Source organism: Grampus griseus, assembly GCF_964374135.1.
Source record: "Grampus griseus genome assembly, chromosome: 17".
NCBI lineage: Eukaryota > Metazoa > Chordata > Mammalia > Artiodactyla > Delphinidae > Grampus > Grampus griseus.
Genome location: NC_139011.1, coordinates 39,435,707 through 39,463,692, shown reverse-complemented (window position 1 = coordinate 39,463,692; position 27,986 = coordinate 39,435,707). Strand labels below are relative to the sequence as shown.

General features: G+C 43.1%; 1 protein-coding gene and 1 pseudogene across 2 annotated transcripts in view; one reads left to right on the top strand and one right to left on the bottom strand.

Moving 5' to 3' along the window:
* SDC2 (syndecan 2) overlaps positions 1–27,986 on the top strand; it is a 122,786-nt gene that overhangs the window by 76,192 nt on the left and 18,608 nt on the right. The window lies entirely within an intron of this gene.
* Positions 4,468–14,525, bottom strand: LOC309835680 (large ribosomal subunit protein eL39-like; annotated as a pseudogene). Its single transcript has 2 exons — positions 14,467–14,525; positions 4,468–4,621 (listed from the first exon to the last, which is right to left on the bottom strand). The product of its transcript is annotated as a large ribosomal subunit protein eL39-like (transcript).

Sequence of the window (27,986 nt, the reverse complement as noted above, 5' to 3'; positions counted from 1 at the left end):
TACGTGGATTTTTTTCAGTAGTAAAATATAATACCGCACTACTGCATGATCCGTGGTAGGTTGACTCGTTGGCGTGACAGGCAGATGCAGAGGATACTGGCAACAATGGATATGGGGGGCCAGGGATACGGAGGGCCAACTGTAAGTTACAGGTGGATTTTTCAACTGTGAGGAGGGTTGTCGCCCCTAACCCCTGCGTTGTTCAAGGGTCAGCTGTGTTTCTGCCGGTCTGTTTCTGGGCCACAACCTTTCAGTGACTTAAAGGTAAGTAAGTGACAGAGGCAGTATGTTTGCCGGAGCTGCCTTGCCTCCCTTGCTTGTTCTTGGCAGGCCTTCTGAAGGCAGTGGTTCACGGGGGAGTCGGGATGGCAGGGGGCTGGCAGGGAGGACGCTCCCTGTGGGTCTTGGGAGCTCTGGGAGTTTCTGAGGAAAGGACTGTTACCAGAGGCTCTGCATCAGTAGAATAACAATGAGTCCAAGCCTCGTTTCCCTCTCTTCTGCAGGCTACCCGTTCATAGCACACTCATGCTCACTGGTAAGATAATTATCAGTGAGAATGAGTAACTACTAAAACCAGGGATTCCATTGATACAAATATAATTGGTAGTCCTCACCTTCAATTCTTCATTCTAGTGAAACCTAAAATAAAATTAGGATTGTTTTCAAGCAGAGCTTTTGTGCTTAAATTACCCCACTTCTCTCTCTGTATCTGCAGGCTGATCTAAATTCCAGATTTCCTATTTGGGGACTTGAATGGTTCTCCCACGGAGGCCAAGGTTCATCTGATGATAGGTTAGTGAATGTAAGAGAGGGGCCAGGGCTTCCCTGGTGGAGCAGTGGTTGAGATTCCGCCTGCCGATGCAGGGGACACGGGTTCATGCCCCGGTCTGGGAGGATCCCACATGCTGTGGAGCGGCTGGGCCCGTGAGCCATGGCCGCTGAGCCTGCGCGTGCGGAGCCTGTGCTCCGCAGCGGGAGAGGCCACAACAGTGAGAGGCCCGCGTACCGCAAAAAAAAAAAAAAAAAAAAAAAGAGAGAGGGGCCAGTTCACTGTAAGAGTCCCATTCTTTTTTTTTTTTCTCTTTACATTTCCCCCTGCAATATCACTTCACTCTGTAGCTTCACATCATCATTTTCACATGCACGCCTCATCCCTGATTTGTTTTTCTGGCCCTATGCTCTTTTCTCTTTCACTGTTCTAATCACCTGATAGACATTTTCCTTGGACACTCTGTTGGTACCTCAAACACCGAAAGCGACATTAGCTGGTCTTCTCCCAAACTTATCCTTTTCATTGCTTTTTCTATAAAGGGTGTCTCTGTTGCCAAGTCTTACTGAAACTTCCAGTCCTGACACCTTACAAATCCCTCCCATGTCCATATTTCATTACCTTGCTCTAGAGTAGCCTTCTTGACAGCTTTCTGTCAAGTCTTCCTAGCTTTTCCTAACCTACCCTTCTCACGATCTCACTTCCTGCCCCCAAACTTTCAAGAGCTCACAATTCCCAGCTAGAGTTTGGGCTTCCTAGGCTGGCACTCAACCAACTTGAATATCCTGGCTTCTCTACCTAACTTTCATTTTTATTTCTGGTACATTCCTTCATGCTGTTTGCTACCTAACTAAGCTGAGTGTTCTTTCCGTACCCCTGTTTCCTATAAATATCTTACATTTTTTCACTTTTGTGTCTTCATTCTCTCCTAAGCTAGTGGTCTTCAAACTTCAGTGGGCATCAGACCCACCTGGTAGGCTGGTTACAGCACGGATCACTGCATCCCACCCTGGAGTTTCTGTTTCAGTAGGTCTGGGGTGGGGTCTGAGAATTTATAGTTCTAACGAGTATCCAGGTGATGCCGATGCTGGTGGTACAGAGCTCCACCTTATACCCTGAGAACCGCTCTTCTAAGCAATTTTCAAAGCTGATGTGGAAGTATTACCATCCATGTTTAATACATTTGGGTTAAAAGATAAATTTAACTCTTAAGAAGGTTGTCAGTTATTCAGATCTGTGCACTGGAGTTTGTTTACAACAGTGCTAAAATTGAGTTTTGAACTTTAAAACATGTATAATTTAAGCTCTTACTCTGTGCCATCTGACAGGCCCTTTGCCTGTGAAAGCACTGTTGAATTGAGGGTTATACTTCTGTTTCCTCTCTACATAGTGGATGAGGACACTTGTCATCTTTACTCTCAGGCCACCGATGACCTCGCTCTGTCATTACAGACCAACAGGCTCTACAGCCCGTCAACTGCCAATTACCAAACTACAGGCCTGTGTACTGATGCTTTGCCAGCTTCTTGGTTGTTCTTTCTGTTACCAGGCCTAGGCATAATCTTGTAGCTTGGTGGCTTGGTAATTACACCCTGTGAAAGACTCAGGTGTCCTCATCTGTCCTAGCGAGAAGGTTTTACATTTTAGTCTTGTTTTTAAATGTAGGGATCTGTCCTTGTCCCATTTCAAATGGTTGTGTAAGCCGCCTGTAGTACCATCAGTAGGGGTGGGAAAAGAGAGGGGTGGCCTGCAACCTGTTAAGAGGCACTTTTCATGCTTTTAACTTTGCAAGGGCAGGTCCCAGGGTGAATGCAGTTCGAGGAGGGTGTTTGGGACTCCTGAAAAGGTAATCAATACCTCATATATTTCACTCCTCTTCTCATTGCAGTTACATTCTGCAGGTCTAGCCTGCAGTCCCTTAAACGTTGCTTCCCTGTGGCCTGGCTTCACACAGAGAGGTAAAGGACCTCTCATTTAATGGGGCTTCATTTGTGAAGGATTCTAAAGGGAAAGCCTGAAGAGTGCTTGCTGTTGTATGAACGTACCTAAGATGTTTCCCTTACACACCTCTGGACTTTTGATATCTAACCCAAAATAAAACATTCCAAGGAAATGCCGTCAGATTTTAGATTTTTTTTCTGTGGTTTATCTTTACAAGTTTTATTGTTTCCCGTAAGTAAGTGACGAGGTCAGCCCTGCCAGTGCTTTGGGAAAGCGCCTTGCCCATTGCTTTGGGAGTTGAACTTTGTGATCCTTTGGAAAACTGACTTGTCTTCTGTTGCATTTTAGTCTTTCTCTGTCCATTGTTCACTCCACTTCATAAACTTTGATAAGTTAGCAAGCTTATCAAAGGGTAGGTAGGTATCTTTTTCTGCCCAGATGTATTTATTTATTTTTTAAAAATTGTACATTGAGGAAAGGAAAGTCATTTTTAGGAAAATTACAGTGTGTTAAGCATTACAGTAAAGGCATAAAATGTTGTCAAGTATTTTAGTTACAGTTTTTTATGAATGAATATTATATGAATTATTATATGAAAGAATAGTATGCATTAATACACTAAGATCTTATTTCTGAAGTTTGTTTTAGAAATGAGATTTTTGTTTAGTAATAGTCTGGCTCAGTGAGTACATTTGCTCTTTGTAAGTCATCAATTTTTTTAAATTGTCAGAATTTTTTCTAGAGGTGAATGTTTTATTAGAGATGCTCAGTCTCTCATTTTATAGTTAAGTGCAGTGAGGTCCTGATGAATCACACTGGTTGCTGAAACCACCCTGAATCTGATTTGATCTTTTATTCAGAAGATATCTCAGGTCCTATGGGATCATCGTACTGAAAAAAATCTTCCTTGTTTCTCTATGCAGAAGAAATGAACTTAGGTTGAGTCTTAGTTTAGTAGGGTTTTGGACAAACTGAGTGTAAAATACGTACCTCCTAACACTGTGTTCTTATGTGGTCTTGTCCATTAGGGTGAGGACAGGGTGGGCGGCGGTAGGAGAAGGGGAGTCAGAAGTGAACCTCTGTGACACCAGCAGGAGCTGCTTCTATGACTGTAGTGTTGAGAGTGTCACCTTGTGGCTGTGTCTCAGTTTTCCCTGACATCCATCACACCCACATCACACAAAGATTGGGGAAAACTGCATTTCCTTCCACAAACCCTAGGTGTGTCTGATCAAAAAAGCCTCATAGATAACTGCCATGAAGAAATTGGAGACATTTAGAATGTAATGATGTTTCCCCTGAGTGCGGAAGGTGAAGGTCCAGGGGTGGAAAATTGAGGAATCAATGACCCAGAAGTTGTGGAGTTGAAGTTCTGCAGCCAGTTGAAATATCTGGGTTGTTACCCCCAGAAGACTCATACTGTGAGTGAAGAACACCGTGGGCGTGGCGCCCTGAAGACCTGGGCTTGAGCCTGCTTTCTTTCCTGCCTCTTATGTCACTTAGTAGCTGTGCGATCTTGAGTAGGACTCTGTAGACTCACATTCTTTTCTTTTTTTTTTTCCAAACGAAAGGTCTTAACGTATTTATTACCAAGCCAGCCCACTAGTGCAGAAACATTGAAACGAAGAGAAAAAATCATTTTCCCGATAAAGCACATCCGGCTGTCCAGATAGTGGCAATGTTTTCAGAGTGATACGTTAAGATACAAGTGACCTTGGTAACAGCGTAAATATGTGTGCCAGCTTACGTGCAACTCCTTATAGACTCAGCTTGGTTCTTCTCCAGTGTCTCCTCTTGGATTTGTACTTGATTTTATTACAAGTTTTCATCCAAATCCATTGGGGAATTGGGACAATTCTGTTTTGTTTCTTGGCTAGGAATCACTTGATCCTGAAAATCTTGTGAGTAGACCTGGTGAGGAACAGATTCTACTGCACACACCAGGATGGCGGAGAAAAAGAGAGAGCACCCTTTTGGATGTCAGTGATGCCCACTGCCTGGTCTGCCTCATCTGGGTGCTGGGAGCATTGACTCCCTCACCTGGGTGTGGGGAGCATCTCCCTGGATGACATGAAAGTGTGGCATAGATGTAAAGCAGCCAAATGAAATGTCTGGTGTTTATCATGATAATTGTTGTGGTTATATTATATGTTTATTATATTGGCTGACTTTATTGTGGGTTTCTTAGATGCTTTCTCTTAAAGAAATATGGGATTTTAATTTAAAAGCACATTTCATGTAAGAGTATTGGAGTTGATTTTGGTAAATTCATGAACTTAAACACTTAAACTCTCTCCTGGCCTTTAATTATTTCTTGATTACTTAAGAGCATTTAATTCATCCTAATGCTTTGGAGTTATAAAACCATTACTATTATTATGGCTCTGAAAGCAAAGGCTACAGCTAATTCATTAGAATGATAAGGAATATTGTGAAAGGGTTTTCATCATTCTACTCACAACATTTCTGGGAAAATAATGAAACGTGAACCATAATAGAGTTTATCTGGGCATATTTTACATGTCTAAAGAAGCCTTTATAATAACTATTGTACTTATTAGTTTTAGGTGAAAGACAATTAATAAGCATATATAACATACCAGAAAACATTTTTGCTGATCTTACTTTCCCTAAGATGTTTGGGTTGTTTTTGTTTGTTTTAAAGTCATTCTGACCTTGCAATTTGAGAAGCATGGGCATTATTTTCATACTTTCCTTTGTAAGCACTTATATTTAGGGAGAGGGTCTGTATATGTGTTTGTGTGTGTATGTTCAAGTATATCTATCAAATGTCATCAAAGACTGACTTCAAGAATTCTAGTAGCAAAAAGATAGGGAAGAATTCTCATTTCTCACTTGCAGTTTGAAGAGAAAATGGTGTCCTGTAAGTCTTAAGTTTTGGCGCGTTCTGCCATCTTTAATCTGATTGAGTGTTCACAAGGATAATTTAGTTGTCATAGATATTTTTTCCTCAACTTATTTTTGCCATAAAAACCTCATTTCCCAGCTGTATTCTGAGAAGTGGAGCGGGAGTAACATCTTTTGAGTACCTACTATGTGCCAGGCACTGTTAAGACACTTTATGTGCAGGTGTCATTTTACCATTGTAGGGGTATAATCTTCACTTTTTAGCAGGGGAAACTCCTGTGAACTCTTGCTGTCATTCAAACCTAGGTCTCCTGCATACTGAATGTCCATATTTTTCCCACTGTTTCCTTGTAGAGACATAAATTGCCAACTCTTTATCTAACATGCCAGTAAAGCTTATTCTACACTTAAAGGAGAATTGTCTCCGTTTTCTTTGCTTTGTCTTAAAAGTTATATGAGTTAGGGGTCAGGTAAACCCTCTGTCTGCAACGAAGCCTGTGGGTTTTTCCTCTCTTCCTCAGAAGTTCTTAATTACATTGGGGGTGAAAGAATACGTCTTATGGGGGTGAAAAATGAAATGGTAACTTATAGTGAAAGAATACGTCTTATAGTGAAAGAATATGTCTTGTGGGGGTGAAAAATGAAATGGTAACTATAATGAATTGTTAGCCAGTCCAACAAGTTGGTTTAAACAAAAGGGGAGGAAACACCTCGAACGAATTTGTTTTTCATAATATACCTTTAAAACGTAATCAGAACTTGTTGAAGATACTAAACAATCATCCAGTTGCTAAAACGGTTGGATTAGTACGCGGTGATAGAGCCGTGAAGCTCTGTCTGTATTAGCTAGACAAGCAACGTGGCTGGAGGGGGTGATGTATGTGGGTCAGAGAGGTTCAATGACTTGCCTGAGGGAAAACCTGGAGGTGGAACTCTCACTTGGTGTTCTTGATTCATAGGTGAGAAGTAAATACCACAGTGATTGAGTTAGAGCCATCTTTTCTTGTATCTGCAGGTGTGTAGAATGTGAACTGGTTTGATACTGTAAACTGAGCACGGGTCTGCTGAAGCCAGGAGCTGGTTGGTGTAGCCCTGCTCTAGGACCATAGCTTAGGCTGCCATTTTGGAAAAGTGGGTCTTTACTCATAAGGAAAAATAGGGGAGAAGTGAATTCATTCAATAAACATTTACAGAATGTTTTCTGTGCTTAGTAGGGAAGCAGGTGATGAGGGGAACTCTTCATCTGTTGGGGTAGGCAGACATAAATCAGAGTGTAATATAAGTAAAAGTCATAAGGAGTAATGAAAAGTCATTGTGTGACCAGGGAAAGGTGAGGACTTACATGTGGCTGGCGTTTAGGTAGAATGTTCTTTCATTCTCAATCCCCCTTTTTCCTTCTTATTATCTCAGCCTAGCTATCCTTTTCTCCATGAAGGCCTTTCCCTGACCCCCGCATCCCAGGGCTGGGTTAGATTCCCTTGTTGTGGGGTCCTAGAGTACAGTTTACCACCCATAGCAGACAGCTACCCCCTGGATTATAAGTGACTCTTACCTGACTGTAAGCTCCCGTGAGAGAAAGGGTCATGTAGACACAGGGCCCTGCACCTAGTAGGTGCTTACATATTTGCTAAATGAAGCTATAAAGGTTGGAATTCAGTTGGTTTAAACAAAAGGGGGGGAAGCACCTCGAACGAATTTGTTTTTCATAATATACCTTTAAAACGTAAGTTTTAAATAATAATAATAGTTAATAATGTAATAATAATAGTTATTTACTGAATGCTTATTATGTGCCATGCGCTAGAAAAGGACTTGATTTGTATTAACACCTCTAATTGTTCAACAACCCAGAAAGTAGGTACTATTTGTTTTATAGGTGGAGAACCTGAGGCACAGAAGTTGAATCGGTCCTCACAGGTTGCTTATAAGTGCAGAGCCTGGCCCAGCCCTAGTCTTTTGGATCCAGAGTCTTGTTCTCACCCACTTTGCTCCCTGCTTGCCCTGCTTCGGAGTTTAGACTAGCTCCTGGAGCCAGTGGAGGTTGTTAGTGCTCTAAGCAGGGGAGTGTGTGCCCGTGTAAAGTAATCCTGGCACTGTTGTGTAGATGGACTGTGCAAAGGGGGGAGATGCCTGGAGCAGAGCAGTCATCCCTGACACGGCACTGGCAAGACATATCAGCGTGATTTATTGACTTAACAAACAGGCGGAGCGCCTCCTATGTGCCAGGCACTGTTCAAAGTGCTTTACAGATATTAACTGATTTAAGGTTCATAGCAACCCTACGGGGTCGGCACTATTACGATCATCCCCACTTTATAGATGAGGAACCTGAGCTTCAGGGAGGACCCCTAGATGGTAAGTGGCAGGGCCAGACAAGGCTGAGGCCAGGCTCTTAACCACTGTCCATGCTGCCCTGAGTCTTCCTGTAAAAGGGAACATTTGATTACTGGTGGTCCCCAGGGATGCTCCTATTCCAGATAGTAGAGGATCTCTGTGATATTTTGGAGATGGAGTCTTCCACTTGTAAAAGCATCTGCTCTAAAGACATTAGTCTAGAAATATTTAAATGATTCTGTTCTATTTAATATATGCTCGGCTTAGAGCAGAAAACAAAACAAAACAAGAAAACAGAAGACACAGGCCCTGCCTTGAGGAACTTATATTATGCTGGGGGGAGACAAAACAGCACATAGACATATAAAGAAAAAAATAATTTTGTCTAGAGAAAAGTAAGTGAAAAAAGTTTAAAAGGTGATGTGATAGACCTATACTATCCACTACGGCAGCCGCTCGCCACGTGCCCATTGAGCCCTAGAGACGTGGCCAGTCCACACTGTGAAGTGCTGTGTAAGATACACACTGCAGTTTAGAGACTTAATACGAAAAGAAAATTATCAATATCTCAATTTTTACATTGATTACATCTTAAAATAAATTGTTTATATATTAGATTAAATAAAACATACTAAATAAATGACAGGTGAGATACGCTAGGCCCTAAAGGACAAATATTGTATATTCCACTTATATGAGGAATAATTGGATTCCTAGAGATAGAAAGTAGAATGATGGTTGCCAGGGGCTGGAGGGGCAAGAAATGGGGAATTATTGTTTGATGGGTATAGAGTTTCAGTTTGGGATGATGAAAAAAGTCTGGAGATGGATGGTAGTGATAGTTACTAGACAATATGAATGTACTTAATGCCACTGACTACTAAAAATTTAAAATTACGTGTGTGGTTCGCATTGTATTCTTATTGGACTATGTTGGGTTAGCGAGTGGTGGGTAAGATGGTCAGGAAAGGCTTTTTTGAGGAGATCTTCGAAAAGAAAAGATGAGTCCTCTGAAATGAGAAGGAATTGACCACACAGAAGCATGAGGGAAGAGTTTCAGTCAGATGAAGAGCTGGTGCCAAGGTCCTGGGGTGGGAACAACTTTGAATGCTTGGGGAGGCGGGTGAGATGAGGATGGAGGTGGGGGTCCCAGGTCATGCAGAGTCTTATGAGCCATGGTGAAGAGTTCAGATACTACTTCTGCTCAACTTGAGATGAGAAACAAAGCAATAAAAAAAATGCAAAGTCTGTATAGACGACACCATACAAAATTGCTAATATTTCTGACCTACAAAATGGCAATTTCATCTGACGGAACCTAATCTTGGGATTTGTTATGCCCTTCCTGCGAGCAAAGAACGCACTTCATTGTTTCTAATTACTTGTTCTTTGACGGGCGCCTCAGAGGACAGCACCCTTCCTCTGAGAGCTTGCAGAGCACTACGCCCGATAGCAAATCTGTGTTGAAATGGAAGAAAACCTAGCTGGCCACAGACTGACACTGTCACAAATCATAAAAAGATTCTGAACGCAGTCTCTTGAATGTTTCCCGTTTTATAAACCTTTGTCTTTGCCACCTTTGTGGCTTTTGGAATGTGGAGGGAAAGATAATAGTATCATTAGCACCTTTGGATCTCTTGTCTCTATCAAGTCATTGCAGGCATTTATTATTATTGCACAGGGAGACTTTTCCTTCTGGAAAGGGCTTGACTCAGGATAAGAAGATTGAAGGGGTGGCCTTCCCCGTAGGGGAGGGTGGTTAGGAAGGCAAGTTGGGTGGTTCATCCATGTATTAAAGGCCGTCGGCGCTGGCTCAGGTCATCTCGCGGCCATGCTCTGCATCCCGCACCCACCTTGGTGGCCTCGTTATGTTATTACCACCTTTCCCGGAGCAGGGGGCCTGGGATGATGAGAGGAGATCCCATGGGAGGTGCTGCAGGACAAATCTTTTTCTTAATAGTCTTCGATACCCGAGCCCCTGGTGGAAAATGTTTGTTCATATTAGAGGGGGAGATGGTTAATACCTAAAAATCTTTCATTTGGTGAAAACATTCTCTGGGCTTTGAAACCTCTCTGGCCACCTGCTGGGGACCAGTGGGTCCAGCCAGCAATAATGATTACCGCCTTGGGCTCTGGTCTTTTGTGGAAGTGGTCTGGGTCCTGTTTGAACTCCCCAACCAAACGCTTCTAAGTGGCTCTGGGCATCTCAGGTGGTGTGAGGGGAAGAGGTGAGTGTGGATTCCTCAGGCTATGTGGAGTTTTAAAAGTTACTGGAAGCGTTGTGCTCCCCTGGGATGACTAGACATCTTTTCCTGGTAGCCTAGGTGCTGTGCAAGCTAATTTTCTAAAAACAGTAGAGGCATGTTATGTAAGTATTGATATCTGGGCCACAAAGCAAAAATCTGTCCCATAATTCCTAGAAGATCTCTCAGCTCTGCATATTGTGATCTGTTTCTGTGGGGTCACCGTTGTGTCATCTTTGTTGACTGTCAAATGGTCAACTAATAGAAGTCATGAACTACATTCATTCCCCACTTTCTAACCACATGAGAAACTCCTTGTGGATAGTTTATATGGAGGTGGAGTTGGGTTTAGGGTAGTAACAGAGCTTTTCCTTTATTCTTCAGTCCTGATCAGCTTCATTTGGTTTGTTTTATATCCAAGTTACCAGATCATTGTGACCCTCAGGCTTCATTATGACACAGACTAAGAAAGCCGTGTGATTCCCCAGAGGAGCTTGAGTTTGAAGAACAGTCACTTTTTTTCAACAGCGTACCGGATCTGCCATAAAGAGCAGATGTGTCTACACAATTATAAATAATCATGCATTGGGTTTTTTACTTTACAGTTTACAGTAGCTGTCTCACACATTGCCTCTCTTTAATCTTCCCATGAAACCTGGGAGATGGGCGTTGTTATTTTCTCATCTTACAGGTAAGGAGGCTCCGCCTCCGAGTTTCTGTCCAGGTGTGCTGACTTCAGGTTGGATTCTCTTCAGCCCCTTCTAACTCACATGTTGCCTAACTTTCTGGCACGTGGCCCAGTGGTCTGTAAGAATCTGGTCATTCAACATAAGGGGAGGAACCCATCATCCATCAGGTATTTCTGATTCTCTGTCTAGTGACTCCCACTGGCACGTCCTGCTTGCGTGGTCACCAAACTCATCATGTCTCAAACCACCTTGCTGTGTGAGCCGCATGCCTGCTTCTTCCTGTATTTCTGAGTCAGTGAAAGACTCTCCCCCTCCTTTGACGAAACCTGGGTGTTAGGATTATACGGTGCGTGATGGTGGACACACCACGTGATCGCTAGGGCTCAGGGTTCCACAGCTGTAAAATGGGGCGAATACCTGTCTTACAGGGTGTTGGGAGTATTTTGGGGTCTCATCCATTTACATTTGGCACACAAATGCTCAACAAGGATAGCAGCTACTGTTGTCATTTTTTAAATATCATTATAGCCTCTTTCCCCTCATTCATTCAATTGGCAGGTCCTGCAGATGCTACCCACGTTAATACCACCAACTGTGTCCTTTCCAATCTCTCTGCCTTAGACTTCTTACATAATTGCTGCCATAATTTGACTCATCAGCCGTGGCTCCAGTCCAGCCCCTCTAATCCATCGTCTGCACTATATCCAGCCTCATATTTCCAAAAGCACAAATTTGAACTTCTCCTTGAAGTCCTTCATTTGCTTACAGAATAAATATAAATTCTTTAGTTTCTCCCCAAAGGCCCTTCATGACCTGACCCTTTTCATAGCCTCATCTCACTATCATTCCTGTTCCTGGACACACACGCTACCCTCCACCGTGCAGAACTGGGGCTCCTCTGAGTAATTCCCCATCCTGTCTGGGTCCCCTAAATGTCTTGGTTCTCTGTCCCCAGTTTCCCCTCTTCCCTCCTGCCCCTCAGACCCCCCCTGCTGCCACGCCTAGCTGGTGTCAACCCACTTCAGCTTCGTGGTCTCAGCACCTCACATGGCATCCTGCACACAGTAGGTGCTCAAGAAGTGAACGAATGAACTCTTGACTTCAGTGGATACTGCATGGCCAGCATCTTTAGCCCAGGGTCCTCTCACGTCTCCAGTGCCTCTCGGGGGGTGGCAAGGCTGGACGCAGACTGGATCTTCAGGGCAAGACCCTGGGTTGGTAGCTGAGCCAGAAGGAGGCCTGGAGTCTGCCCCTGGGAACTTGGGGTGAAGAGAAATGAGGTCACTGTCACCACAATTCATCCACTTCATCACAGCAAGAAAGCCTACCTGAGGTTCAAGTATATACAGCAGCAGCTGTCCCACCAGGAATTTATCCAGAGTTGCCATTTGACTGTTCAGAATTTACATCATCATTGTCCCTAAATATTCCCTGCAGAAGCAGCCAGCCTCCCCCCACCCCCACCCCATCAACAACCAGCTGAGAGTGATTACCCATGGTTACCAGGCCTACCATCTCCATCAGCCGAAAAGTGACAAAGCCAGACCTGCTGGCCCTATAGTCCATAGGCACTTACCACTACGCCTGTTGTGGCTGGAATCACACTTGTCCAGAGTCATCTGACAGCTTTCCACAGAAGGTTGTGAGACATTAGTCTAGTCTTATTGTTTTGTGAGAAAGACATTTAACGCTTCCCTCCATATGTTATGCTCTGGAAAACTCAAGAAGCATGGAAAACTTATTGCATTACATGTATGTTTGAAACCACTAGAAATCCAAGCCTCTCTCCTTCATGAGAACTATGGGGATTTGCTTTGTCCCCCCCCCCAAAAAAAAGATGCAAAACCTGCTAAGTATGTTCCCAAGCAAGTGTTGACATCTCTGAGTTTCGTGCTCAGATATATAGAAGTGCCTGAAAAAGGACCCCATGATCCACCTGTTACGGATCTTGGAAACGCAGACTTGTCTGAAAGAGAAGGCTGTGACCAGGGAAAAGGATTTATTCTCTAAGACATAGGTTGCTCTCTTTATGCTGGTGTGTTTCAGTCAACTTTTTACCGAAGTATAACGCCATCAGAAAAGGACACAAATCAGAAGCGCACAGCTTGAATTTGCAAGTTGCCCTTTTCATGTGTTAATACATAAAGATTAATAGGATTTGGCGCCACCACCAATTTCTCATTGAATTAAATGAAGGGGTCGGTGAGGATGGAGATGGGAATGAAGTTCTGAATTCCATTCTCTTGACACAGCTGTTTAATAACCTCCCCGTTACTCACATGCTCAAGAAGGCCAAGTTTTGTTTCCTGGTGCTCACAGCCTATAACTTTTGTCTCCAGTTCTGTTGCTTTAGGCTTTTGAATACACAGATGAATTCCAGTGAAGCCCCCATATATAAAGGTGGCCTGCTCCCGTCCTACTTGTTTGTCCGAAGAAAGGACCCCAAAGAGTTTATCTGCACACGTGGTTCTGATAAGGGAGTTCCTTACCTAGACTGGATTTCCCCCCCCCTTATGACAATGCCTCTCTTACCCCTATGTCTTCCCCTTTTCTGTCTTCAGAGGTGGAAACTCTTTAGGGCTGTAGTTTATCTCTCAAGTTCATGGCCTTCTTTTCTTCTAGAAGATTTGTCTGATCACCTCCCCTCCTCCCATGCCGTCTTCTGTGGGTCCACTTAGTTGAAGCCAACTTAATTTTCAGTCAAGTGCAGTTCACTCTTCCCCCTTGTTAGGAAAACAGCACTTTCTTGGCCCAGTAGTGATGAACTAATACTCCATAATATTTTCTAATATCCAGTCCACATTCAGTTTTCCCCAGTTGTCCTAAGAATGTCTTTTACAATTAAAAAAACAAACAAACAGAAAAACAGAGTATACTAGAGTTTTAATTCCTGGTAGTTTATTAATGCATCAGAGAATATCTGGATGACTGTGATGGCTCAGTGGATAGAACAGTGGTGCAGACGTTGTTAATCATGTAGACAGTTCCTCAGGAGAAGACTGCATTTGCCTGTCTGTTGTTGGCAGTTCCCTTACTTGCTTGATGCAGCAAGTGTAGGCAAAAGTGAATGAATAAGCATGAATGCAGACACCCATCACCACTGTGAATGGGCCACTTATCACTCCTAGAAGTCGGAGAGGTCTCATTTCTTTCGTGAACCTAATTGTCATTGGTGTGAGGCAGCCACATACGAACGTTGGTAGTACCCAGGAACCATCTCGTTTGTGCTGGTTTGCCAAAAAACGTGTGTTTTTATTCTAGAAAGGAGCATAGCTCAGCACAGGTACATGGGCAGGCCTTAGGAATTCACCAGAGACTTGGACGTCGTGATAATTAATAGACTTTATTTTGGGGGAGTACATGTTAAGATTTACAGAATAATTGAAAAGATAGTATATAGTTTTATATATCCCCCAGACCCCTGCCCATTTCCCTTATTATTGCATACATTGGTTACAATTAATGAACCAATATTGGTACGTTATCATTAGCTATAGTCCACGGTGTACATTAAGGTTCACACTTTGTGTTGTACATTCTGTTGGTTTTGACAAACGCTTAATGTCATGTATCTACCATTACAGCTTCACACAGGATAGTTTCACTGTCCTAAAAATCTCACTTTCCATCTGTTCCTCGGTCCCTCCTTCCCCCGAACACCTGATGCTTTACTGTCTCCATCGTGTTGCCTCTTCCAGAATGTCCTATAGTCGAAATCGTACGGTGTGTAGCCTTTTCAGACTGGCTTCTTTCACTTAGTAATATGCATGTAAGTTTCCTCCTTGTCTTTTACTGGCTTGATAGCTCATTTTATCTTGTCGCTGAATACTATTCCACTGTTCGGCGCTACCACACTTTGCTTATCCACAAAGCTTACTGTTTTATTTATTTATTTTTTTAAATACATCTTTATTGGAGTATAATTGCTTTACAATTGTGTGTTAGTTTCTGCTGTATAACAAAGTGAATCAGCTATACATATACATATATCCCCATATCCCCTCCCTCTTGAGCCTCCCTCCCACCCTCCCTATCCCACCCCTCTAGGTCGTCGTTATTTTTAAATAGATGATAGAACATTCCGGCACATAGTAGGTGTTTGGTAAATCAAGAGTTGTTAAATGACTTAGATTGAATCCTTACTTTTTCTGACAGGTGTATAGTGCAAAGGGAGTGTTGTGATGGAAAAGGCAGTTCTGTGTTAGGCATTGATTTCTGCTAATATGCAGTTATTGTTTAAGGAGAGAGCATTTAACCCCACAGCGGCTTAGCCCAACAGCTGCAGACAGCTTTGATATGCCCAGGCTTCCAACAACAGTTTAAACATTCTCCCTAGCACTGCGCTGTCCATTGTAGTAGCCACTAGCCATGTGTGGCAATTTCAATTGATTAAAAGTAAATAAAATTAAAAATTCAGTGCCTCTGTTGCACCAGCCACATTTCAATTGCTTGATAGCTATATGTGACTAGTGCCTCCCATTTTGGACAAGGCATGTCTTAAACATTGTCATCATCACAGACAATTGTATCGGACAGCCCTGATCTAGAGCATTCAAATGGAAGGAGGGGACTGAAATGAGTTGACCAGGCCGATTCTGGTTTCTCCTTAATGCTTAGCTGTTTCTGAGCTGTAACAATTTTACAGTGGAAGAGAGGAAGGCCAGAGATTTGTTTGCTGGAGAAAAGTTGCTTAAAATAACTTACTGGGGATTAAAAAGGCTGCCCAGGCCAGTGAAGCTGTGAAATCCTCCTTGTGTGACAACCCCAGGAGGCCTAGCTTGCCAACGGTTTAGTCCCTTGATCAGCTAGTGTTACGGAGTTTTATAGAACTCTGAGTTCTTACTTATTTAGTTTGGTGAAAAAGCAGGGGCCTTCTCTAATTTGAGGGGTTGGGTTGGGTGTGGAGAGGGAGTTAAACTTCTCAACTAATAAATCTGCAAATTGTATACCCACCCCTGAGTAAACGCCTATGGTCCTTGGATGCCAGGAATGTGATATCAGATATCAGATATTTGCCACAGAAATTGTAGCTCATTCCCTTGAAATTGAGATTCCTCTTATTTGGGAGCAAAGCAAATGACAATTAAGTTTTCTTGTTTTTTTTCTTTTTTCCCAGCTCTTTGGATGTGATCAGATCTAATTTCATTCACGTGGTGAGTGCCATGCTGACGCAGAGTGTTATGGGTTTTTTCAGTCTACTTAGATTTGAATTCTGTATGCATTTTATGTATGGCATTTCAATAAAGTCTTCAGGTTTTTTTCTTCTAAATAGAAGTACAGATAACAGACATTATATGAAATTGTGCTTTTCCTTAATGCTTAATCTAGAAATTGGCTGGTGATGTTGGTGAGGGTTTTTAATATAATTTTCAACTGAAAACACCAAATTGCTCTGTTTGCACACTGTAGCTTTAAATATTGATTTTTCACCTTTTGACATGCTTGGGTTTCTAAGAGGGCCACATGTGGAAAGGCAAATTTGACAGAATAATATATCTACCAGAATTCCTATGAAAAGACTTAAAATATTCTGGTATTTGGACGTCCATTCAGGATGTGACCACTTGGAATCATGACTGTCTGTAAACACAGGCTTAGAATTGATAGTTTTCTCTAAGAATAGGCACAGAGAAAATGGTATATTATCTTGCAAATGAAGAATTGGAAATGCCAGACCTCAAATGAAGACAGATTTCCCTTTAATCTTTCGGCTAGGGTCACCTGCTAAACAACTCTTAGAAGAGTTGCTGAGATTTAATCAGTGTTTAATAATTATTGCATTTGTTCAACTGACTTTTCTTTGAAGACAAACACGTTGGCCCTTGAATAAAAGGCAGGGTAACGGATGGATTTCTTATATTTACTATGGTTTTCCTTTCATTTTAAAAAGTATATTTTAATTTAGACACTGTTTCATGTTAGCAAAGTCTCAAGAAATTGATTACGGTTTCTTCCCATGGGATTGCTCTCTTAAAAGCCATGCAAGGGGAAAGAATCAATATTAGGGCTTTCCGAGTGGCAGCTTTTTACAGAGCTCCCCAGCACGATTGACTACAGCTGTTTTTGTAAAGGATTTTAAAAGAACAATCTGTATTAGAAGCCTCCTTCTTTGGTATGAGCTGGAACAGTTCCAAGCGGATTTCCACGGGGGTGCGCTGCCGTGTGACCACTTGAATGAAGGGCTTGTGGCCGCACCGGCGCGCCAGGGCGGCCGGGCGGGGAAAGGCTATTAGGTGAGGGGTTGTTGGCTTGCATGCCGAAGAGGTTACCCTGGCAGCTGCCATCAGACAGCCGAATCCCTCAGCCTCCAAAGCAGGGGGGACAAGAAGAAGTGGTTTTTCTACCAGCCGTGTGTAAGCGGCTGGAAGAGAGAGATGGAAGTATCCATATATCTGTGTTGCAGAGCATTGGCCAAAGGCAGGTAGGTCCAGTCCAAGTTAGGAAGGATAGAAACTGATAGCCCCCTAGCTTCCACATCCTCAGCTGTGGCCTGGAGGCCAGTGAGGAGTGGCCGCATCTTCCTTGGGTCTCTTACTCTTGAGCCCCAGGAGAGAGTTCTTCTCAGGCTGCCTGCTGATCTTGTACCAATTAAATAATAAACTCTACTCTGTGGGCAGAGGCACTATGTGGCAGCGGGGTGCCTGGAGCAGTTCCATCTATTCGAAACCGGTCCCATCTCAAAAGGCTGTGACAGGACCCAAGTGAGAGACCATGAATGTGGACTGGGCTCCCCGGGCTTTAATTCTCAGTAAGACCCTGTGCTCTCTAGGAAATGAAGATGTAACAAGTAGCTCCAGGCGGCTGTCATCCGGAAAGGCGGGGCTTTTCACATAGATCTTGCCATTGGTTGCTTTGCAGAAGGCATTTGCAGGCATGGGGTGGCCCAGTAATTTGGGAAGAAGGAAAGATCCTGGGGAATGTGGGAATTTTTAGAAAATAATTGAGCACACTTGGGTGCGAAATCCCCTCAGAGGCTCTTGGTATGGCTTGCTTCAGAACTGATGGAATCAGCTAGTAAGCTGCTTTTATTACTGGATTCACCTGGAGAAAAAAAAAATTCCTTGCGATGATCTGATATGTTTTTGACTCGTAACTATTTGCTTTTCCTTATCTCCCATATTTTTAGAAAACGAAGTGCTGTGTCTCCTATGAAATGGTACTTATGAATGTGTGTTCCAGCTGAGACTTTTAATTATCACTAGCGAATTACCCTGAATTGGCCTCATTTGGGTGCAAAAAATAATGACAGGCTCTTTTCAATATATTCTCTAAAGAGCTTCTTAAATATTATCTTTTAACTGAGTATGTAATTTTACCATCTTGCAGGCTCTGTTTTTCCCTTCATCTTTGACATCCTCGTATTTTAAGAATAAGAGTTACGATTCCATCAGCAGAATGTCAGAATGTCTTCATAGATAGATTCTGATGGAGGTAGATCAGAAAGACAGGCAGCACTGGGGTGGATTAGGTTACCTTTTGGATTTTTGAAGGCTTTGCCCACATGTTAATCTGAACAGCCAATAAAGTGTTTACTGTTTTTGGAAAAAAATATGACTATCCACACATCTCCTTTCCTCTTCCTATGGCAAGACTGTAAATGTTATCTTCAGATAAATAACTCATAAACAACACTTGAGAACACCAACAGGAGCGCTTTCTAAACTGCGTTCGCTTGAGAGATGGCACAGGTCACGTGACTGTAAACAGTCCTTGTGAAACAGGTGCTTTTGTCTGGGAGCTCAGGCTTCGTTTCTTGGGAAATTCCATGCAGGGTCCACAGTGGATTTCATAATGGGACTCTAATACCTTTAAACTTTTTCCCCCAGCTTCCTCTATCAAGGAAATCATTTCTTTAAAAGCTGCTTGGCCTTCATTGTTTACTGGTTGGAAAGTTCGGTCAAGAACAGTTCCTTTATATAACAAGAAGAAATACAGGGCCGGGGCTATGTGCCTTGGGCAGAAGCAGAGTGTTTTTCCAGTAGATAATCAAGAATGTGAATAATCCTTCGGCATACGGTGCAGCCGCCGCTATGACTTGGCACTAGGTGTTAAAAGCCCACTGTTCATATACACATTGCTATATTTAAAATAGACAACAAGCACCTACTGTATAGCACGGGGAGCTCTGCTCAATGTTCTTTAATAACCTACATGGGAAAAGAATTTGAAAAAGAATAGATATATGTATAGCTGAATCACTTTGCTGTACACCTGAAGCTAACACAACATTGTTAACAATACTCCAACATAAAATTAAAAATTTAAAAAAAGCCCATGTTCAGAACAGCCTGACTCCACTTTTTTTTTTTTTTTTTTTTGGCGGTACGCGGGCCTCTCACTGTGGTGGCCTCTCCCGTTGCGGAGCACAGGCTCCGGACGCACAGGCTCAGCGGCCATGGCTCACGGGCCCAGCCGCTCCGCAGCATGTGGGATCTTCCCAGACCGGGGCACGAACCCGTGTCCCTGCATCGGCAGGCGGACTCCCAACCACTGTGCCATCAGGGAAGCCCTTGACTCCACTTTTGAAATCCGTGTTCTCATCCCCTTTGGGTGTATCCCTTTCTGTGTAGCTTTGTTCCTTTTATTTAGATAAGTACTGACACATTCTCAGTTTTCTAGCGTAAGGAAGTAGCCGCATGTCATTTTCTTCATTGAAAAAGTCTCCTAGATCAGATAGTCACTGTGCCAATCCAAGGCTCTCTGGAATCAGCAGAAGGAGAGATAGAACAAGAGGCTCCCTTTGCAGACAGACGAGATCAGTGTAACAGAATGGACTCTGAAAACCAGGAACAACGCGAAACATCTTGGGGGCTCACTGGCACATCAGCCCTAGAGGTGTGTCGGGGGCACAGTGCTCCCAGGTCAGGTAGTGGCCACTGCAGGTGGGGATAAGCTGGAAGGGAGCTTGTTGACTGGGGCACCGGCAGCCTCACCTTGATGTGGAGTGTCTTCCTTGCTTTAAATAACTCAAGAGCAAAGAGCAGCTAATGAGATGGGTAATTAGACCCAGGACATTTTAGAACCTAGAATCTTGTGATTAAATATCCATTTTACTATATCTTTTGCCTTTATGGCTTCAGTTAAACTGGATCGGAAGTGGCCCAAGCACTGTGGTATGATTCTGTGGCACTTTTCTGAAGTGTTCACTTTTTTTGTTAGTGTTTGTCACTTATACACCCATATACTTCCATGATGCTTTCTTTAGGTTCTTTATATATGTATGTACCTGTCTGTTTGAATGCATTAACTGTTAGAAGTTACTGTTGATGTTTGGAAGCTGGTCGCTGGCCCTTTCCATTGATCTTGTGCTTTCTGTGCCTTTAGCAGCATATATATGTTGGAAAATATAACAATAATATCAATTAGGAATGAAATCATTCACAAGCCACCACCCTCACCAATTAACTCTCTTCATTTTTCCGCTCACCTTTCAATGCTTAACCAAATGATACGAAATTTTAAGAGTTGTAATATTAGAAAATATTAAAGCAATATATGCTTTTTAAATATAGTGTGTTGTCTAAACTTTTTATTCATTGTTCTGTGGTATATGATTTTTAATGGCTGTGTTGAGAAATTAACGTATCATACACAATTGACATAGCTACCCCTCTAGGGTTGCATTTAGGTTGTCTCAGTGAGTTTGCTTTAATGCAGTAGTAAACACCCCACCTCTCCTTTTTTTTTTTTTAGCATCTTTATTGGGGTATAATTGCTTTACAATGGTGTGTTAGTTTCTGCTTTATAACAAAGTGAATCAGTTATACATATACATATGTTCCCATACCACCTCTCCTTCTTTTTAGAATATTTCCTTAGGATAATTCCTGAGAGTAGAAATACCTGATCAGATGGTAAGAAAGATTTCATATCTTCTTAAAACACATTGCCAGTGTGCTTCCCAAAGGACTTGTGCCCATTTCTTTTAGTTGGAATCTTTTAAATAAAGCTTCTCTTGACTGGCCCGCAGTAAAGCTTCCCATATTCCTATCAAGGGTCAAACTCAGTGCTAGCTTAGACCTGAAATACAGGCTCAGTTGGAAATTCCATCCACCAACCGCCGCTCACTGCCAAGAGCAGGTTCATTCTCCAGCATCAGCTGGAGCCTGGAAGGGCGTGGTGTGCCCTTTGGACGGGTCTTCCCATTTTTCTGTCCCGTAGGTGTCCTGTGGCACTCTGTCAGCTCCCGTATAGGGTGGAGAGTATATGTGGTTGTGCCTTGGGGCCTAAAATTGTAGCAGATGAAAAGCCTTTTGAGTGAATTATTAAATCTAAACCAGAGCCTGTTGGCTTCCTGTGCTTACTTTGGAGTCTGTTCCATGATGGTAGTTTTTACAAAACACTTCTGAATGAGAAATAAATTCCAAATCTCTTTCCCGCCGCCCCCCTCCTGTCAAACGCCACCAGGAAACAGAATCTCGTTATTTCAGTTAGAATATATTAATACTGACCCTCTCCAGCACTTGGGAGTTTTCAGGTTAGGCCCACACGACTTCTATTTTTACCCTAGTCTAAACTGTGGTCGTATGGATGGCGAAATAAAAACTGGAATATTCTAGTTTGGGAGGGGGAGAGGCAGCAGTGCTTATGATAACATGGCTGCAAACCTCTTGCTTCCCTCTGTTTGATATTCCAAAAAAGGAAGAAAGCACAACTTGGAGCACATCTGTAAGTCATGAACATTTTCCTTTTGTGTGTCATGCATATTCAACATAATCCCACTCTGCATCCCGGGCGTTGCTTTAGTATACGTTGCTTCACAGAGCCCTGTTTTTGTAGCCAACAAATTTAATTCGAGACAAAGGTGGTTTCCCTTCTCTCTCTGGATCAAGAATCCGAACGCGAAGTAAGAAGTGTTGGTGTGTTCTGCTTTTGTCCCCCATTACCTACCCCTAACCCCCTACCTTCCGGTTGACTTCCTTGCTCCCGGAGAGGAAGACTGGTTTTTGTTTACTATTAGCAGTAAACCAATCTCAGGAAGAGGATTTAAAAAGAAAAACATATTGATTGAATTTTTGTAGTATAGATGTTTCGAAATTCAAAAGTTATGAAAGGACATAAAGTGAGAACTCTCGCCAGGTGAGAGATTTTGCATTTAATTAGTTGTCCCTGTAGTTTCTCTAGGTGACAAAGCATAAAGTGTGTCAAGAAATTGGGTGCAAGGTTTAGATTTCCTTCTGCTTGGTTTATTTAGTGGAGGGCTTTTCTTCATGAAATGGTGGCTTATAGAAACTAAGGGCTTTGGAACATGGGGGCTTGTAGAGTGATATGCCAGTGGTATGATTATCGGTAGATGAGCATATTCTCAACGAGTCTGTGTAATCAGGGCTGTTCATTGTTACCAAGGTCTAGATTAAAGAGAAATGGGACTGGGGACCTGCATCCTGCCTGTTCCGTGTGTCGTAATGCTTGGGGGCAGAGGAGGGTTGCATCATTCAGTTAAATAAGCGTACAGGATTTTCTGGGTCCTCCTATCTGAGAGGATGGTTGAAATTTACCCAACAAACCACTTACTGAGCCAGGTACCCTACCGTAGACTCAACAGACAAACGTTGTAGGGAGAAAAATAATTTTGAAGCTCCAGCTGCACCAATATACCTACAGTGAGGCATGTTTGGTGAAAATGATGTGGATTCTATTGAATCATAAATATAAATTGAGATGAGTCAAGTAATCCTTTGGCAAGATTATTTTGCTGTTTTTTTTAACATGCTGATTATTGGACTGAGCGTTTTATTAGAGAAAGATTTTATTTGAGCTTTGTTGGCTAGAAAATCTAAGTACTTTGAACCACATTCAGTTCTTTTTTTTAAACAAAGAGGAAAATTTCTACTGTGAAGTACACTAACTCAGTGTTACTTTTTAAAACACTTTTCAGCCATTGAAATGTTCTCCAGAGACTAGCGCTGTACCCGGCTCATTGGAGGCATTCGTAATGAGTTGGTGGATTCTTCTAAGGTCATACTTATCTTTCTGTTAGTTCTCCTCACAGTAAAAGGCTGAATTCCAGATCTCCTTTTTTTTTAATTTTTTTTTTTATTTTTTAGGTACGCGGGCCCCTCACTGTGTGGCCTCTCCCGTTGCGGAGCTCAGGCTCCGGACGCGCAGGCTCAGCGGCCATGGCTCACGGGCCCAGCCGCTCCGCGGCATGTGGGATCCTCCTGGACCGGGGCACGAACCCGTGTTCGCTGCATCGGCAGGCGGAGTCTCAACCACTGCGCCACCAGGGAAGCCCCCAGATCTCCCTTTTTAAAAAGAGACCTAGTAAGAGTACATCGATTGAGTTTTCCTTGATGTGAGGTAACCAGCTAACATTTAAAATACATGGTTATTTCCTTTCACCAAATGGCTTAAAGCTTGGGTTTAGCCTTTCAGAAAAATGTGACCTCTCGTACTCTTTCTTGAACCTTTACCGTATGCTGGCTCTAAAGCAGTAGGGGATACAGAAAACATCAGACCTGCTCCTGGTTCCTGGACCTCTTCAGGGAACGTACATTCTAAGTGGTGAGATAAGATTCCCACTCTGTTTACAGTGTCCAGCAGGAAAATCCGCCATGACTGGTCAATTCCAAATGAGTGGTTCAGACCTGCAGGATTGTGAATAGAAACGGTAGGAATTCTGTCATCTGTCGTGCTTTGGTTTGTTTCAAAAGGTTCATGGAACAGTTGAAATTTTCCACAGTTGCCGATGATTTGACTTTTTTTAGAATTTATTTTTTGATGTGACGTTCTTATGAGCAGCCCAGTCATCTTTTTGCCTCATTCACACCGAAATATGATTCTACCTTCATAAACCTGATTTTTTCTTTTCAGCATTGGATTTATTTTCCTAATATGCACCAGTAAATAATTTAAACTAAATCCCCACTTTATGGAAGGTATGCTGAAGTGTTTCTTAAGGTTAGAGACTTTAGCAAAAAGCTAAAAGGACTAGTAATTAAGGACTAGTCTAGGTGTTTGAAACAGGTCTGAGCTAAAGATCTTTCTTAAGGATTTCTTAAGTAAGGATTTAAGAATTTGCTTTCATGTGTGACCTCACCTTTGACCTCAGCTTTTGTGGGAATTATATACAGGTTAGTAGAATATGCCTAGGACATTGTTAGGTACCAGGTAGTTTTCTGTAAACAAGTGTTTGGTAAATACAATAGCATTTGCCTGGAAATATATAATGCAGTCATATCTCACATATTCAAGGACAGCAGTATCTTTTCCCAACAAGAAACATAGGCTTCTTTCCTTCCATTACATCTTTGGTTTGGATGGGACATCTGATAGAGATGAAGGTATTACTAAAAATGAATGAATGGCAGTTGGCATCCTTCACATGGGCAGTTTGCAAGAAGTTAGGCAGAGAAGAAATTGTTAAGCTAGAATTCTAACTCTTCACACAGATTTTTTTCCCCATCTGTGATGCCAAGAATACTAGTTCTAAAAGATGTTAAATAGATTTTCGGGGAGGGGGGGTGTTGGAGAATTTCCATGGCCAAAGTTTGAAAGTCCTGGATCAAGAAGAGTTCAGCAGGACTCTTTATTACAATTCTTCTCAGGACCTTTATTGTGTGTGAATCACAAGGGAGGCTGGGGGAAGGCACAGCACGGCCAGCACTCTCAATGACCACACACTTTGAAGCCCAGATTTGGACGTGAACCCCTGCTCGCCACTTCTGAGCTGCCTGTCTTTGGACAAGCCTCAGTTCCTTGGTCAGCAGTGGAGATTGTTGAGATGATTCAATGCGCCAGTGCTTATAAACACTTAGCACAGAATGCGTGGCACATAATAAACACTTAACCATTAGCTACAGCTAATCCTTTTGAACCCCAGGCTGACTGGCTCTGATAGCTTCACGTTGTAGGACATTACAGTGCCATAGTAAGAATTAGGAGGCAAAGCTTTGGGGGCTCTAGTTTGGCCACCAACTAGACTGGGTGATTTTAAGAGACTTTGCCACTGTGGTGTTCTGTGTCTTCACTTTTGAAATAAATAGGTCACCTGGATACCTGTAGTGTCCAGTCAAGCTCTAAGATTATATGTTCCTTTGGGCCCTACCTAAGCCAGAATTGGCAAGTTCATCGTAAGGGCAAGTGTATCATCTCTGTGAGACTATGTGGGAGAAAATGTTAACTATTATTTCTTTTACAGTGTGTGTTAGCTAGTAATAAAATAGTTTATTAAGTCACCTCTGGAAAAATAAGGTAAAGTTACAGCCAGTTTGGTGCTTTGTAATCACCATAAAATTTAATATACATTTGAGTCTAAGTCAGGACTGGATGTGCCTTTATCCTAAAACGGAGACGCCATCCAGGTGTTTGTTATCTAAGATGTGATTTAGAATGTCATAGCAGGCCACGTGAATATTTAATTTTCATGTCCAAAGGATAATTTTCTGAAGCTTGGGTCTGGGAGTGGTATCCATAAATAGTTAGTTTTTCTACTTTCTGACTTTGTTATCAACCTAAGTTTCCACCATAAGGTGAATTTAACACCTACTGCTTTGAGCTTTAATTATCTTGACCGCTGTTTATCGGTTGCACCAGTTTAAGGCATTTAGAGGACATTCATCTAGTAGATAAGGCAGTGTATCTTTCAAGGAAGACCTCTAATTTCTAAATAAAAGATTTCCACCCTGGCACTTTGAAACATGATATTTGTTCGATGTAAGCTTCACCTCACAAGAAAAAACCAACAAGTAGATTTGTTCAGTTGCCGTCCCATGATTTTCTTTGCTGAGAAAGCGGGCAGCTTTGTGATATTGCTTACTAAAATCGAGATTGGTGCACTTCTGGTCTTCCAGGCACTGGATCAGCATTTTCTCTGTTCATTTTTATTACAAATACCATGTATGTTTGGGCCGAACCGTCTTGTCAGAATATTAGTTTTCACCATTCTCGTGTATGTGAGGCCTAGATCACCATTGTTTTCCTCAATTTTCTGTCCTTAGAGGAGTGTATTTCCTCTTAGGGGTTTTGTATAAAGGAAATTGGTGTCCCCAGGTCTCTGAGTGGAGTTTTTTTGGTCATGGAGCCCAGGGTTTGGGCAGAGGAAGTGGCAGCAGCTGACACTGGAAATGCAGGTGAGGTCATATGGTATTCTTTCAAGGAAAAGGCATTTTTCTTTCATCCTATAGGTGATAGGGAGCCACTAAAGGGTTTTTTCCAGCAGGGGAGCAATGCGATCATATTTAAGAATAGTCCCTCAACAGACAGTGGGTTCAAAGACAACGTCTTGAGCGGTGGCTAAGTACGGAGGCCTCTGTAATGGTGTGGACCCAGCATGATGAGGTTGCTGCAGTTCGAAGGCTAGAAAAGAAGGGATGGAGTTGGGAGACAAACGTGTTACCTTGCCTGCCTTCCAGACGTGTGGGGACCCAGCCCTCAGGCAGTGGACCTTCTCCTCTGGGAGGAGCTGCTTCCGCTATGAAGGCAACTTAGAGCTCCGTTTCCGTGGTTGAACCTCCGTTTGGTCCTGCAGTCAGTTTTCCTTCTCGTGTACCCAGCTGCTCTCTACAACTTCCCTTTGCTCCCCTGCATGCATGTCTTGCATCAGCCAAGGGGGGAGAGGTCTGAAAGACCAGCTTTGTTTTTCTTCCAGCTTGTACTCTGAGCCCTGTTAGCCAACAGTATTGGCGCTGCCTCGTAGAGATGGCTGGTCCCAAGTGAAACAAATGCATTAGGAAATCCTACCGTCCGGCTGCATCTCCGCACCCTGGGCTGTGCCTCTGTCCATTTCCTCCTGGTTCCTTTCATCCAGTGGCTCTGTCTCCTCAAACACGAGAGCGTTCAGTGTGTCTTGGGGTTTTCTGCTTCGTGAGGCACATCGCAGTGGGCTGGTGTAGAAGCAGTCGCCTTGAGTCACCCCTTCTCTTGGCTTTCTAGAGACGCACATCTTGCCCCCAGGGAATGTCAACGCAGAATTCTTTTTCCTCTCCAGGCATGTTAACTGCAGCAATCCTTTCCACAGACTGCGGCGGCTTCACCGAAGGAATTATCATGTGTGTGAAGGTGGTTTTTGTTTAAAAGGAAAGACAGTGGAGGTGTTTCTTTGAGCATTATCTGCTACCGAGGGAAAAGGAGTCTGCTTAAATTGGGCTCTAGAGAAGGATAGATATTGGTAATTCCTCTTAGGTGCTTGTGCCCCTGACATCAGAGCAGGAGTTAACTTTTAGTGTGAGGTCATCATTATTTGCACCACACCGGATGCTGGAGGAACAAATATTTTTAGCTGCCTTTGAGCACATTAAACATCCCGTCAGCCACAGGACCACCCTGGAGCTCCGCAGAGCCTGAGGGCAAGCCAGCTTCTCTACATGCATCCTGACCCCAAGTCTTATAGTAATTCAGGTCTGAAAGCTTCTTCCTAAGGAGCCGGTTGTCCCGGAGAAGTGACTTGCTTGTCAAGCCTCCCCGTGTGGTTGGACTGTGCGGTGGCCAGAATCCTCTGGGAGGCGTTTTTGGCGCATCTGCCTGTGAGTGTGACAGACATGTCCATCCGACAACTGGGTCACCTAATGAATAGAAATTCAGTTTACAAGGAGGGATTAAATATCTTCGTGTGGCCGGTGCCACCTCAAACTTCTTTAACAGAGCCAGGAGGAAAAAGGCGTTCAATGTTAAGAAAAGGCAAACAAACAGGTTTCTGCTTTTAAGACTCAAGGTCACTTAAGCCAGGTGCCATGCCATGTGTGTGGGAGGTTTGGGGCCAGTGATCTCCCAGGCTTCAGATGGAAAGATTTCAACTTCAGGGGTCTTGTGACATGTGTTATCTCTGAAGCCTGAGTCGAAGGCCAATTTGTTTTCGGTAATCTCAATTGGCAAATATTTATTGAGTCCCTATGCAGTCTTAGAGGCCCAGGGAGCACACACAGGGCATTTGAGGCCCTGCCTTCTCCAACTGTGCTCTGCTGAGGGGCAACAATTTAAAATAACACTGAGTGCTTCCCTGGTGACGCAGTGGTTGAGAATCCGCCTGACAATGCAGGGGACACGGGTTCAGGCCCTGGTCCGGGAAGATCCCACGTGCCGCAGAGCAACTAAACCTGTGAGCCGCAACTACTGAGCCTGTCCTCTAGAGCCCATGCACCACAACTACTGAGCCTGCATGCCACAACTACTGAAGCCCGCGTGCCTATAGCCCGTGCTCCACAA